Source organism: Fistularia commersonii, chromosome 7, assembly GCF_037954325.1.
Source record: "Fistularia commersonii isolate RoL2024-O1a breed Wild chromosome 7, RoL_Fcom_v1.0, whole genome shotgun sequence".
NCBI classification, from domain to species: Eukaryota; Metazoa; Chordata; class Actinopteri; order Syngnathiformes; family Fistulariidae; genus Fistularia; species Fistularia commersonii.
Genome location: NC_141290.1, coordinates 4,494,860 through 4,508,689, shown reverse-complemented (window position 1 = coordinate 4,508,689; position 13,830 = coordinate 4,494,860). Strand labels below are relative to the sequence as shown.

Below are 13,830 nucleotides of genomic sequence, written 5' to 3'. Positions count from 1 at the left end.
AGTCTGTATTTGTTGGAAGTGAGGAGGGAAAACAAAAAAAAAAAAGGAAATACACACTGACATCTGACACCAGCCGGTGTGTGTGTGTGTGTGTGTGTGTGTGTGTGTGTGTGTGTCGGGGGCAGCATGTTGAACTTCACTAGGTCGAACGCTCGCCCACTCGGGCGCTGTCTTTTTCGATAGCCCGTTATCCGAGCTCCCTGGAGGGGTGGGGTGGGGTTAGTCGGACGAAAGGGGGGTCGGAACACGGCGCCGCCTGTTGCTCGGCGACAGCGCTCGGCTGCTCGCCGTCACAGCACCCCCGCCCACCCCACCGTATCACCTGAAAGGTGACAGGCGGCTCCCTCGTCCTCCGATAAGGCCTTCCTTCCAGACATCGCCTGTCCGCCCTAATTTATCCAAGGCGCCGCATATATTTAGCTCCCCGTGCAGCCGGGCATTAAATTGCTTCCCGCCGGGGGCCGAGGTCACCGCCGTCACCGCCGCCGCTTTCCAATGAGGTGGCTTTTGGCAGCGAGAACCGGCGGCCGTAATTAGGGTCACCCGGCGCGGCAGCGGCGTCCATGTTGGGGGAGTGCCGCGAGGGTTCGTCAACGGTCGCCACAAAGTGGCGAGCCTTCAAACGCTTTCTTTTTTTTTCCGGGCCTGTTTTCTTTCAGGGGCCGAGGGAGCGGAAAATTTTTTTTATTAAAAAATAATAACATGGAATAAATTATGGGGTGGTGAATAGACAAACAGGAATATAACAAGTACCCCCTTAGACATAGAAGTACAAAGACGGAGCGAGATATGCAGATTCGGCGACACGGCAGCGGCTGCAACCCCCTCCTCCTCCTTCTCGCCGCCCCACCCGACGTACAACCAGTTGTCAGCTTGACTCGTGGCGCCACGGGCTGACTTCAGCAGCCTTCACCGTGCGAGCTCTCAGGGGAGAAAATAAATATATAACACATGCACGAATGCCAGCACATGCACGCCTAAAGCAGGGGTCCGTCTCCAAAGAGCGACCCGCCCTACAGGCTCCCACCCCTTGGGCTCGCAGTGCCACGCCGCCTGGAGAGAGCGCGGGGAATAAATGCGTTTGGGCAGCCGGATTGCGGACGAGTGTGTGTGTGTGTGTGTGTGTGTGTGTGTGTGTGTGTGGTTGCGTGAGAAAGAGAGAGAGTCATCTTTATTTGTGCATGTATGTGTATGAGAGGGAGGAGGCATTTGACTCATAAATATACATACACATATGTACGTATACAATATCTGTGTGTGTGTGTGTGTGTGTGTGTGTGTGTGTGTGTGTGTGTGTGTGTGTGTGTGTGTGTGTGTGTGTACTTAATCCAAGAGTAAGATGTAGCCTGAAATCCTTTGCAATATTACTCTTTCCGGCCAGTCATTTCTCCATAGCTACTTAAAGTCATCAGCCGTTAGCCTAGCTAGTTAGCTAGCACATGGGTGTGTAGTTCTACGTCCGCAATCGTTCTCACCGCAATGATCTGGTCATCCTGCACCAGGGACGGGTGGGCGGGGCTTGCGGTTGCAGACGTAGCCAGCTAAAGAATTAGCCCTGGCGAGCCTGGTTGTGGCATTTCGTAGCTAGTCACTCTCGTAGCTATCAAGGGTGTTGACGAGTGAGCGGGGCTTGCGGCTACAGATGTAGCTAGCTAATGAATTAGCCCTGGCTCGCCTGGTTGCGCCGTTGTGTAGCTAGTCACTCCTGTAGCTATCAAGGGGGTTGGCGAGTGAGCTAGGCTTGCGGCTACAGATGTAGCTAGCTAATAAATTAGCCCTGGCTAGCCTGGTTGCGGCGTTGAGTGTCTCGCAAATCCAGTAGCGATCAAGGGTTGACCTGATGAGGGTACAAAGTGTGTAGATGGGCGTGGATGAGGAGTCCGCAGTGATTGGCCGGCAGAGGCCTGCGTTACTATCCGTCCCCGGGTAATCTGAGCGGCATTAACTGGAAGACAGAGGAGTATTTATACCCGCTGATAGGAACCAGAACGGCGCGGTACACAATGTATTTAAGAAGTAATGCGCTCCTCGCCGGCAGCCGTCTTGATACGATTTATCAGCTCCGAGTCGAGAATGGCGATTAGCTGCGGTTATTTGTCTCTTTAAACCAAATGACGCCAAAAAAAAGGCCGATTATCTTAAAATAGAGGATGCGGCGCGTGGGACGGTGAACGGGCGCCGGCGTGGAGCCGCCTGACGTGAGCGGCATGCTAAAATTAGACACCGGGTTGTGGGGGGGGGGTTGTTTGATGCATCCGCTCAGCCACGCACATACATCTTTGTTTAGCATAGCATTGGTGATGGATTTAATTGACAGGGTAAAAACAAAAAACAGATAAATAAAACAATTATACCCCCATCATGGAGGGTTTATAAAAGTGGCGAGCGGGGCTTCAATGGCTCCGCCCCCTAGTGGACAGATGTGGTATTGCAACCGTAATAGCGATGGCAGTGGTCGAAGGTACGCCGGCGACGCTAACACAGGCTGGTCGTGGAAAAATTTCCCGAAAACGGCTCTGGGTTCATTCTATTTATCCATAATCCGATGCTATCATTTCTCATCAACGTGGCGGGGGAGGTGTTGGTGACCGGCGCCGCAGGAGCGGGATGTGTTATTTATCTCTTCCATGTTTAATGAGGAGTCACCGCGGTGAGCAGATGGTACATTAGCTGTAATAAACCGCCGCTGACTTCGTTGTTTTGTTTTTTGTTTCTCCTCGTTCACCGCCGTCCGCCGCAGCCGGGAGGTCAAAGGGCGTCCGATCCACCGCGGGAAAGAGGTTGTTGGTGGGAAAATCCCTTCTAAACCCCCCCTTCTTTCCATTCCACACAGCAAGGTTCTGAAGCGCCCCTGGTGAAACGTTGTATATTGATGTAGAGATAACACACACACGCAGACACACACACACACACACACACACACACACACACACACACCGATCTGTAAGCTCTGACCCCTTGGTCGTCGGCGCCGGCGTTGAAAGTTGCTGAGCGAGTGGATTCACGTTCGGCCGTGTTTTATTGTTACGCTCAGCAAGAAGTTAAATGAATGCGCGCACACACACACACACACACACACACACACTCACACACACTCTTCTTGAGACCCGCAGGCTGCACTCTTTCACACGTATGTTATCTGACGTGCGCAGTCCTGGGAGGAAATAAAAATAAAAAAAAAGCACACCCTCAGACAAACACACACACACACACACACACACACACACACGAACCTCGATGCTGGCCGTGCCAGCATTTCCGCGGCGACCGGAAGACGAGCTGGGGAAATGTCATCGCCTAGAATTCCAGATTCGGGGGGCTGTGGATGGAAATGACTCATCCAAGCCTGGAAGGACGGGATAAAGTCGGATACAGGATGAGCTCTGGAACAAATAAATGAATATATACATATATATATACACACGTATAAATATATATATATATTTATGTGTGTATATATATAATATGTGTATATACTATAATTATGTATTATATATATATATATAATAGGTATACACATATCTACATACATATAAATATTCCTTTATTCGTTCCAGAGCTCACCCTATATTATTGTATATGTATATACATACATATATATACACCTATATATATATATATGCATCTATGCATATATATATATACTTATACTTATATGTATACATGTATATATATAGAGAGAGAGATATATATGTGTGTGTGTGTGTTCAGGAAGTAATGGCTTAGATTGGAGAAGGGCGCAGACCTGCCGTGTTGAAAACAGTGAATGTCGTCGTCATGACACAATGCTAGCATCACATTTAATCCAGCGCTATATCGGAGTTGGGGTTTAAAGTCCTTAGACCCGGGGAAGAAGGGCAACTCAATCAGATTATTCACAGGCTTTTGCTCTGATTGGCGGGAGGAGGACGGCGGTTCCGTCTCCGCGTGACCGAGTCGTCTCGGCGATGCAAAATAAAACGAAGGCGCTTTCGTGGGGATGCTAATGTAGCATTCCCGTGAGAGGGATTGATCCGCAGCTCATCGCTTGACGTCGATGCCGGCGTTCTCTCAAGCCCGAGAGAAAAATGACACCACACACACACATACACACTTCGGAGTGACACCCGGAGGATTGATGGAGGGAGCACTTTTTCATATTTCCTCAAAGGCAATCAGTTAACCTGAAGACTTGAATGCATACAAGATACTTACTTGGCAAGGGAGATACCATGTTCAAGAAGGTGGTTCCCCCTGGGAGAGGCTCAGCCATCGCACGCCGGCTGTGCTGACCCCGATTCCCCAAACGTGGGAATCTCGACTGTATCATTTCTGGTAGTGGGGGACTTCGATTGTGCTCTCCCTTGATTCCCTCAATCGCCGCTCTGGGAAAAATAACATTTTTTCTGATTCTGATGTCAAAAAAAGGGGCGATAATTGAGATAATTGGGTTCTCTGAGTTCCCCCCGCACGGGTTCCCTCTGGTTCACCAACTGCCTTTCCAAAGTCCATAACGTCCAAAAACGGTAAAGAGGTTCACTGAAGACTCCAACATGAAGACCTGTGATTGGCAGGTGGTCTGTCCAGAGGAAACCCCGCCTCTCGTACCGGCCTCAGTTGTGATTGGCTCCTTCTTCCGCCCCCCCCAATCTCATTGGCAGGATCATGAATGAATGAATGACCTCAAAATATCATTATTGTCCCTTAGTTATCACCTTTCACCCCTTTGGACGTTCTAGGTTCTAATCGTCTTGGTTCTCTCCCCGGGTTCTCCAGATTCTGCACCCCCAAAATCAGTCATCAGGTTCACCGAAGACTCCAACTTGTCTGTAGGTGTGAGTGATGCCCGTTTGGATAAATCCCCGCCTCCAGGCGCTCAATGCTAGCCGCTGATTGGCTCAGTGTACTGGATAGACGATTGACCAATTGTCGCGTGAACTGGAACTTGTCCCAGTCGTATTGATCAGTAAGTTACTGATTGGTTGAATGGTGATTAGCAGCGCTAACTGCAATTAGCGCCACTAACGCGGCGAGGTCACGTGTCCGGCTGTCTATCGGCACCAACCCGCCGACGCCTCCGCTCTCGCGAAGTCGGCAAATTCGCAACGATGTCGTTTCCAACCGAAATGACAGATTGCCCCCAACTTCCGCTAGCTTGTTGTGTTGGACTCTAGAAAAAAAAAAAAATAGTCGCTGGTGTTTTTTGGCAAAGGGCTTTGGGAGTTGAGGGGGGGTGTAAAATTTGTTCCCCCTTCGAAAAGTTGTAAATCCAGGAATTGCCTTGCAAAAGAGGAGATTAAGTGCACGCATTAATCCAGGAGTCAGAGCGATCTTGTAATCCACTCAGTATGCTAATTGCCTGTTCTTTCTCCGGCAGAAGGGGTTTACAGGCCATTAAATGGCACTGAGCAGTTGACAAAGGATCGACGGCGCGCCTCTAAGACCCCCTTCCGCCCAACCCCCACCTCCTTGCTTCTGCCTGTTGCAAACGCCGTCTCCGCTCGTCTTTTCCTGGCTAAAACCGGGAAGTTGGTTTGAATCAGCGGGAGGTGATGAAAATACACAATGTGATGCGGTCAGCGGTTTTCCGCCTCACAGTCAGAAGTTTCCTGGTTACGCTCTTACGTTTGGCTCCTCAACCTTTTGGTTGGAGGTTGTAGGTTTCCAAATGACATGAATGAGTAAATGAATGCATGTTTATATGGTGTGTGAATAAGAGGGTGAGTGATTTATGTCCCTATTTGACGCGTGAATGAGTGAATACTTGTATGCTTCTATGTGATCTGCAAATGAGAAGGTGGAAATTTTAATTTCTCTATTTGACGGGTGAATGATTGAATGGACGCACGTCTTTTTGACGAGTGAATGAGAGGGTGAATACTTGTATGCCTACTTGTTGTGTGAATGAGTGAATAATAGCTTCGCTCACATCATCAGCAGCCAGTAGTTTGTCGGCCATGTTTGTTTACCTTCCAAACCGTCCTCTTTCCGGACGGAGTTTGACGCCTTCAGGTGTCTTCGCTCGCTTCGATCCGTCACGTCCTCCAAGTCAACGTCAGTTACCGCGGCGACAGTGCGGCGGCGTGCGTGTTCCCTCAGATATCGGTATGATATTAGCTTGGAGAGCCACTAGTAGTCCAAACAAATGCGACCTTGAATCTCCACAAGGCGACTTTCAGACGCTGCCTTCTCCCCTGCGGAGGTTGCCGTGTGCTGGCGTCTGCAGCGCCGCCAACTTCCACTTCCTGTCGTGCGATTCCATCCCGAGCCGGTGAATAATAAAAGAGCCCCCCCCCCGTTGGCCTGCAGGAGCCCCGGCTTGATGGATGAATGTTTGGGGTCGCCACAGTGATAAGGCAGCCTTGTCACAACAGACTTGCGAGCGATGAAAACAAAAGAGGACGTGTGTATGTGTGCGTGTGTGTGTGTGTGTGTGTGTGCGTGTGTGCATGTGTGTTTGGGAGATAGGTGTGTGTGTGTGTGTATGATTTCAAAATAACCAATACACCCCTGGTGTCTGTTGGAAAAGGGTGAATTGGCTCTATTTACATTCCTTTTCCATTTTTACACCAATGGCTCTGTCACTTTATTTTTTGTATTTGTATATTTATATATACAAATGTGTGTAAGCGTGCGTGTGTATTTATACATATATATACATTTTTTTAATGTATGTTTTTTATATATTATATGAACCTATTTTTTCTGCATTTAAAAATGCACTTAAAAATAATTTGAAATAGAAAAAATAAAAGGTACAAAGACTCATTTGAATGGTCCTCTCGTTTGCAGCGCCTCCCCCTGGGCTCAGCGCGCGAGTGTGTGTTTGTGTGTGTGTGTGTGTGTGTGTACATGCCGCTAATGAGCAGCGCCATTAGTTCTAAATGACATTTCAATAATAACGATAAGGATCTCTGGGACGGACGGACGGACGGACGCCGCGGCGAGCGGACGACCTCCGCCACCTCGAGGGTTGACCGTGTCAGTCACTTTGCCGACGGTTGCCGTGGTGACGGATGCTCACTTCGTCGTCCCCCCCGCCCACCTCCTTGTTAGCTTCCCTTCTTATTATAGGCTTCTTATTTGGAAATGAGTTCGCTGGCGTTGAAAGTTCCCAAATTAATTTTAAATTAACTTAATAATTCATTTTAATTCAATTTAAATCTGATTTATAATTAATCACACACGCGCACTCTTTTCCTTTTTTTTTTTTTTTTTTTCATAAATTAAACTCAAAAGTCGAGTGAACCAAAGTGATACGCCGATTCCAAAATCATCCGGAGATGAATTTCGACTATCCAGTTAAAAATGAACTTAAAGTGTGTGTGTGTGTGTGTGTGTGTGTGTGTGTGTGTGTGTGTGTGCGTGTATTCCAGGGAGGGTGGGGAGAGCGCCTCGCAATATGAGGTCATCTTCTAACCTACGGTGATCCCACCATTCATCACCTGGGCGGTGTGTGTGTCTGTGTGTGTGTGTGTGTGTGTGTGTGTATGTGTGTGTGTGTGTGTCAGGAGGGGGGTCTCTTTCTCAGCCGGGCCTTTTTCTTCTTTGAGCCTAAAATTACAAACAAACAGAGCGGTGGATCGATGGAGTCTGATAGATGATGGACTGACACTGCAGGGAAAATCAATGTCTCTCTACCTCTCTCGGTCTTATCTGTCCTCTCTCTCTTTTTGTCTCTCTCTCTCTTTTTGTCTAACTGTAAGTCTCCATCTCTCTCTTTCTCCCTTTCTCTGTCTCTCTCCGTCCCCTCGGTATCTTTGCCACTCTTTTTTTCCCCTTTTCCTTCCCTCGCAGTTCTTCGTCCCTCCATACGTTTCTTTCCACTCCTTTATTTTCCCCTTCCTCTCTTTCAGCCTTGATGCGTGACCACGCCCACCCAGCGATGTCGGCCAATAGGAAACGCCGAGGGGAAGTAAGTACTCCCGTTTCGGATTTACCGCTTTTCCCTCCACACCCCCCCCAGTCTTCCTCCTCTCCCTCGTTCCGTCGCCGGTTTAAAAAAAAAAAAGCCTCATCTCACCTGCTGCAAAGGTATCGCTCCGCCATCTTTAAATATTAACCCCGACGCCAAATAAGAAGCCCAAATCAATTCTCCTCCTTTTTTTATTCCGTTTCTTTTTTTCCTTTCAACCCCCTTGACTGCTCCCTGCATAATTCATACAGGAATAATAAAGTTACTCAAGCGAGGAAAAAAATTACACTTTCTTAAAGAGGTATTTCCAGCCGGTGCTCCTCATTGGCTGCCCGGCGTCCTCTTATGGGGATGTGGACGAAGGTAATCCCAACGTAAATCCGGTATGAAGGAGCAAATTGGATTAACGTAGCTATGTGAGAGGCCCGCCACATAAAAGAAAAAAAAAAAAAACTCAACGACCTCAATGGCACTCGGCGCGGCCCGAGCAGTGGAATGAACCCGCTGGCCTCATACGAGGACACCGTTTTCTAGTGTGGCCACCATGTGAAAAGGACAGGCATAGCCGTCATCCAAAAAATGGCAAGCATGGCTATTATATCAAAACTACAATCGTGGCCATTATAAAAAAACTACAAGCATGTCATCATATAAAAACTACAAACATGACCAGCATGTGAAAACTACAAGCGAGACTGTGGGAATAAAACTACAAACATGTCATCAAAACAAACTACAAGTGTGGCCGTGATGTATAACCGCCAAGCGTTGCCTAGACATAAAAACTACAAGCTTGTCATCATATAAAAACTACAAGCATGGCCGTGATATATAACCTTCAAGCGTGACAGAGATATAAAAACTACAAGCATGGCCATCATAAAAAACTATAAGCACTGCCATCATATAAAAACTACAAACATGGCCAGCATGTAAAAACTACAAGCATGTCATCAAAACAAACTACGAGCATTGCAGTGACATAAAAACTACAAACATGGTCATCATATAAAAACTACATTTATGACCATGATAAAAACCAAAAGCTTGCCCAACGTATAAACATTTGACAACCTTTGCAGTTTAATTCTTTCGGAATACCACTACTATTCAAGATGAGGACAACTTTGTGCAAAGATCACTTCAACGCGCAATATGTATTTTACCATTTGAAAATATATTCTTGACACTGAACGATTAGATTAGCCTCTCCATACGCTAATGTTTGAAATAGGCGTCAAAGTTTTTAGCCATGTTTTTGCCATGTTAATGACATCGTGCTAATATGGTCGCCGGTTCCGGCTCACAACTTCCCGCTTCCTGTCATTCGTCATCATTTTTTTGCTCCTAATAATAATCCGAGATAATCCCGTCGTCCTCGCTCTCTTGCCGCCCCCACTGATCTGCCGCCGCGTTTCCTCGCGGATACTGATAGTATACGAGTAAAATCAGATACCTCTCGTCGTTACTTAGCTATGCTAGGAGATGTTTGCCCCGGGGTGTTTTACATCAATATTCTCAGACAGGAAGTGAAGGTTGGATCTGAGCCGCCATAGGTCGGAGTCAGAAAAGGTGATGGCATTCATCATCCCCCCTTCCCCTCCTCCGCCCTGGAGCCGAGGAGCCCGGCTCTGAGGCCCCTCGCCGAAATATCAATACGGGCTTAGCACAATCCCAGAAGCCGCGTCCTCGGCTAATTAAATCTGTAATCACTTTGTACAGTAAAAAAACACTGTGTGAGTGTGTGAGTGTGTGTGTGTGTGTGTGTGTGTGTGTGTGTGTGTGTGTGTGTGTGTGCGCGCGCTGTGGTCGGAGTTTCATTTAACGACGGCAGTTAATTGGGTCAGAGCTCCTCATCCTGGTAAAACGAAGGTTTCCAGCTAGTTGCGAGGAGCGGGGAGGGGTTTGGGGGGTTCAGATTACAATTGAGGACGAGAAGAAAAAAAAAATCAATCAATTAAAAATTAAGAAAAATAATCTATAAAAATCTGTTTATTGAACATCCTTCAGTATTTTTTAAGACAAAGATTTAAATAAATATTTGAACCTGAAAAGAGTGTTATGTAGGACATTTACAAAGCAGCAAGTTATACATACAGTATATAACAAAACAAATACAAAGAAATTATAATCTAATCTAGTTATGGAATCAAACACATGGATAACAAATTATAATAACATTATAAAACATTATATAATAACAAAATATAATAACAAAAATAATAATTTTTTTTAACATCATGTTACCAAAACCATAGACAGAAATTATAATCCAGCTAGTTATTTAACCAAAAGCATGGCCAGCAATTATAATCTGGTCTGTTATGTGTACAGTTATTAACAAAACACAAAGAGAAATTATAATCCAGTTAGCGATATACATTGGATTTAAACGAAGGCATCGTCGGCAATTATAATCTGGCCTGTTATATGTGCAGTTATAAATCAAATACAAAACAGAAATTATAATCCAGCCAATTATAGGTGAAGTGTTTAAATATATGGACAGCAATTATAATCCAGCTAGTTATGTGCACTGGATTTAACCAAAAGCGTAGTCAAAAATTATAATCTGACCTGTTATATGTTTTAATTAACAAAACGCAAATCAGAAATGATAATCCAGCTAATTCTATCTGCAGTATGTAATCCAATAAATGGACAGAGATTATAATCCCTCCAGTTCCATTCAAAATATATTCCACGGTCGTCTGCCGAGTAAAGATGGCCTCCCCTCTCAGCTCTTCATCGCCATTTCACACCGTTAATACGGCCCGCTGGCCGCCAAGTCACGCTCACCCCCCCCAGCGCACGCACCCCGCCATCTTTTCATCCTGGCATCTGGATTTAATTGGCGCTATACGCCGTAAAGCCACAGCTGCTCCGCCTGTTAGGACAATAAATTACTCCAATTAGCCGCGGAACAGAAGAGGCCTTCTGCCGCCGCCGCCGATGAGGCGTTGGCGCTCCCGCGGAGCCTCGCCGGAACACCTGCCCCGCTCAGATCCGGTCCGACCCCCGGCTTCCAGTCCAGGAAGCATACGGAGCGGGAGGCGGTGGGCTGAAGCCCTTAATCAAACGTGTTTAATGAGTTTCAACCTTTATTACAGTGTAATAACATAATTCAAGCGTAAGCAAGACGAGCGTCTGTTCTTTTTTTTTTTTTTTTTTTTTTTTTTTGCTGTTCAAACATCATATTATTCTGAAGATATATGTTTTGTCATATAATGATCATATACATATCATCGTTGTGTCATTACTATAGTTATTACTATGTTATTCTCCAGCGCGAACGGAGACCAAGACGATTTTTATTTTTTTGTGAAATTCCTCTTCCGAGCTGATGTTTTCTTCCCCCTCCGAAAAACCACCCCCGCCCCCACCCGGAGGCGAGTTGTGTAATTACCACACAGATGATTAATCGTCGTTCGCTTCTTGAGTCGTGGATCCGTCCGGGTTCCCTGGCAGCCGCTCGCCGTATCGATGGCGCCGGTAATGAAGGCAATAATGGTGGGGGGGCGGAGGGGTGGCTGACGAGCGGCTGGAACAATGGCAACATCTGCGCCGCTCGACAGGCGGGGGATAATTGAGACCATATTTCATGTTTGCTGGTTGAGAGCCAGCCGCGTTCGTACCTGCCGCCGCCGCCGCCGCCGCCGTCCCCCTTAGAGCGCACGCACTTCAGCGGGGAAGTATGGCGGCCGCCGTCATTAGCATGGCCGCCGCCCCCGAGGGACAAATCACACACCATCATTGCTTCCTGCTAATCTCAAACCACGTTTAACGTCTACTTGTATGTAACCACTACTTCCTGTGTATTTTGAAATCACTTCCTGTCAGTTTGACATCACTTCCTGCTTATCAGAAATCACTTACAATATAATCAAAGTCACTTCCTGTGGATTGGAAACCACTTCCTTTATCTTTAAAATCACTTCCTTTTGGTTGAAATCACTTCCTGTAGATTTCAAATCACTTCCTGTATTTTTAAATTATTTCCTGTAGACTTAATATGGCTTCCTTTACATTTTAGGTCACTTTATGTCAATTAGAAATCACTTTCTATATATTTGAAATTAGATTTGAGGTCCCTTTCTGTGAACTCTACATCAATGTTATTTTCTTTTTAGCCAAGTTCATTAAATAAAAATAAACAGAATGCAACCGTCTTGAAAAATTACTGAATTATGCAAAAAAATCTTTAAAAATTATGAAAAGGCATTTAAACCAAAACAATAACCTGTTTATAAGTGTCATTCTATTACATTGCAAAAAAATCGTTAAAAATTATGAAAAGGCATTTAAACCAAAACAATAACCTGTTTATAAGTGTCATTCTATTACATTTATTAAACTAAATACAAATATTGTAAAAAAAAAAAAAATAGAATTATAAAATTCATGTATTTAGTCATCATCGCCTGTTTGCCACACTTATCTGTTTTCTAAATTCAATAAAGTTGAAACAAAAGACATCATTTCCTGAAGCTATGACTTTACATCCTGTCGAAAAGAAATCAATTCCCGTATATTTGTGATCTCTTCTTATGTATTTGAAATTATTTCCTGGAGATTTTTGTTCTAAAGGTTCCCCTTCTCAACAACCAAATGTCACTTTCCCCTTAAAGTATCTTTGTGTGTGTGTGTATGTGTGTGTGTGTGTGTGTGTGTGTTCCCATCCCACCCTGTGCATGGTGTGTGACGGTGAATCTGTTTGGTTCCTCAGATGCAGCTGATCACTTCCTGAATCCGCGGCAGGTCGACCACACACACACTCCTGAGCTGAGGTGAGTTTGTCTGGTGTAACGTGCACACTCTAGAGCCACGTGTGTGTGATGTGTGTGTGACGTGTGTATCTAATTTTTCTCGGAAATTGAATATCATTCAAAATTATTCCTTTCAAATGAATATAAATGAGTTGGTTGCTATAATATCTGGGATTGTAGTCATTTTTTAACTATCCCTTTTTTGTTGTTGTCGTTGTTGCTTTGTATGATTTTGTTATTGTCTCTGTTGCTAATGTTGTAGTACTAGTAGTTGCTGTTGTTGTTGCTTTTGTTTTTATTTTGCTTTTGTTGTAGTTGCTTTGTATTTTGTTGCTGATGTTGTAGGTGTTTGCTAATGCTATTGCTGATGCTCTTGTTGCTGTTGATGTTGTTGCTAATGCTCTTGTTGCTGTTGACGTTGCTAATGCCCTTGCTAATGTTGTTGTTCTTGTAGTTGTGTTGTTGCTTTGTATGTTTTTGTTATAATCGTTGTTGTAATCGTCACTACTAGTAGTTGTTGTTGCTGTTCTTGTTATTTCACTTTTGTTGTAGTTGCTGTTTATGTTGTTGTTGCTGATGTTTTAGTTGTTTGCTTATGTTCTTGCTGATGTTGTTGCTAAGGCTCTTGTTGCTGTCGACGTTGCTAATGCTCTTGTTGATGTTCTTTTAGTTTTGTTGTTGCTTTGCATGTTTTTGTTATTGTTGTTATTGTCTCTATTGCTAATGTAGCAGTATTAGTAGTTGTTGTTAATTTGCTTTTGTTGTAGTTGCTGTGTATGTTGTTGTTGTTGTTGCTGATGTTTTAGTTGTTTGCTAATGCTCTTGCTGGTGTTGTTGATGGTCTTGTTGCTGTTGATGTTGCTGATGCTCTTGCTGAAGGTGTGTTGATGCTTTTGTTGAAGTTGTTCTTTTAAATTTGTTGTTGCTGATGTTGTTGGTGTTGCTACTGTTGCTTTGATTTTGATGTTACCTAGCATGTTGCTGCTTTTGCTGATGTTGGTGATGCTGATGCTCTTGTTGACACTGTTGTTGTTATTTTGGTTTTGTCGTTGTTGCTCATCCCCCTGCTAATGCTCCTGCTAATGCTGATGCTGTTGCTAATGCTTGATGTCGGAGTTGTTGTTATTATTTTTTTCCCTGGTGGGTTTTTCTCGCTGATTCAGCCATTCA

General features: G+C 45.1%; 1 protein-coding gene and 1 non-coding gene across 4 annotated transcripts in view; both read left to right on the top strand.

The window, feature by feature from the left end:
• Positions 1 to 13,830, top strand: part of LOC147232416 (alpha-1,3-mannosyl-glycoprotein 4-beta-N-acetylglucosaminyltransferase C-like) — an 84,108-nt gene that overhangs the window by 26,230 nt on the left and 44,048 nt on the right. For all 3 annotated transcript variants that reach the window (XR_015106355.1, XR_015106354.1, XM_086149246.1), the window contains exons 3-4: positions 7,836 to 7,894; positions 12,621 to 12,681. The gene's annotated coding sequence lies outside the window, so the exon portion shown is untranslated. The remainder of the gene's footprint in view (positions 1 to 7,835; positions 7,895 to 12,620; positions 12,682 to 13,830) is intronic.
• Positions 4,187 to 4,346, top strand: LOC147232417 (U1 spliceosomal RNA). The gene has a single exon (XR_015106424.1). It is a non-coding gene; the product is annotated as a U1 spliceosomal RNA (small nuclear RNA).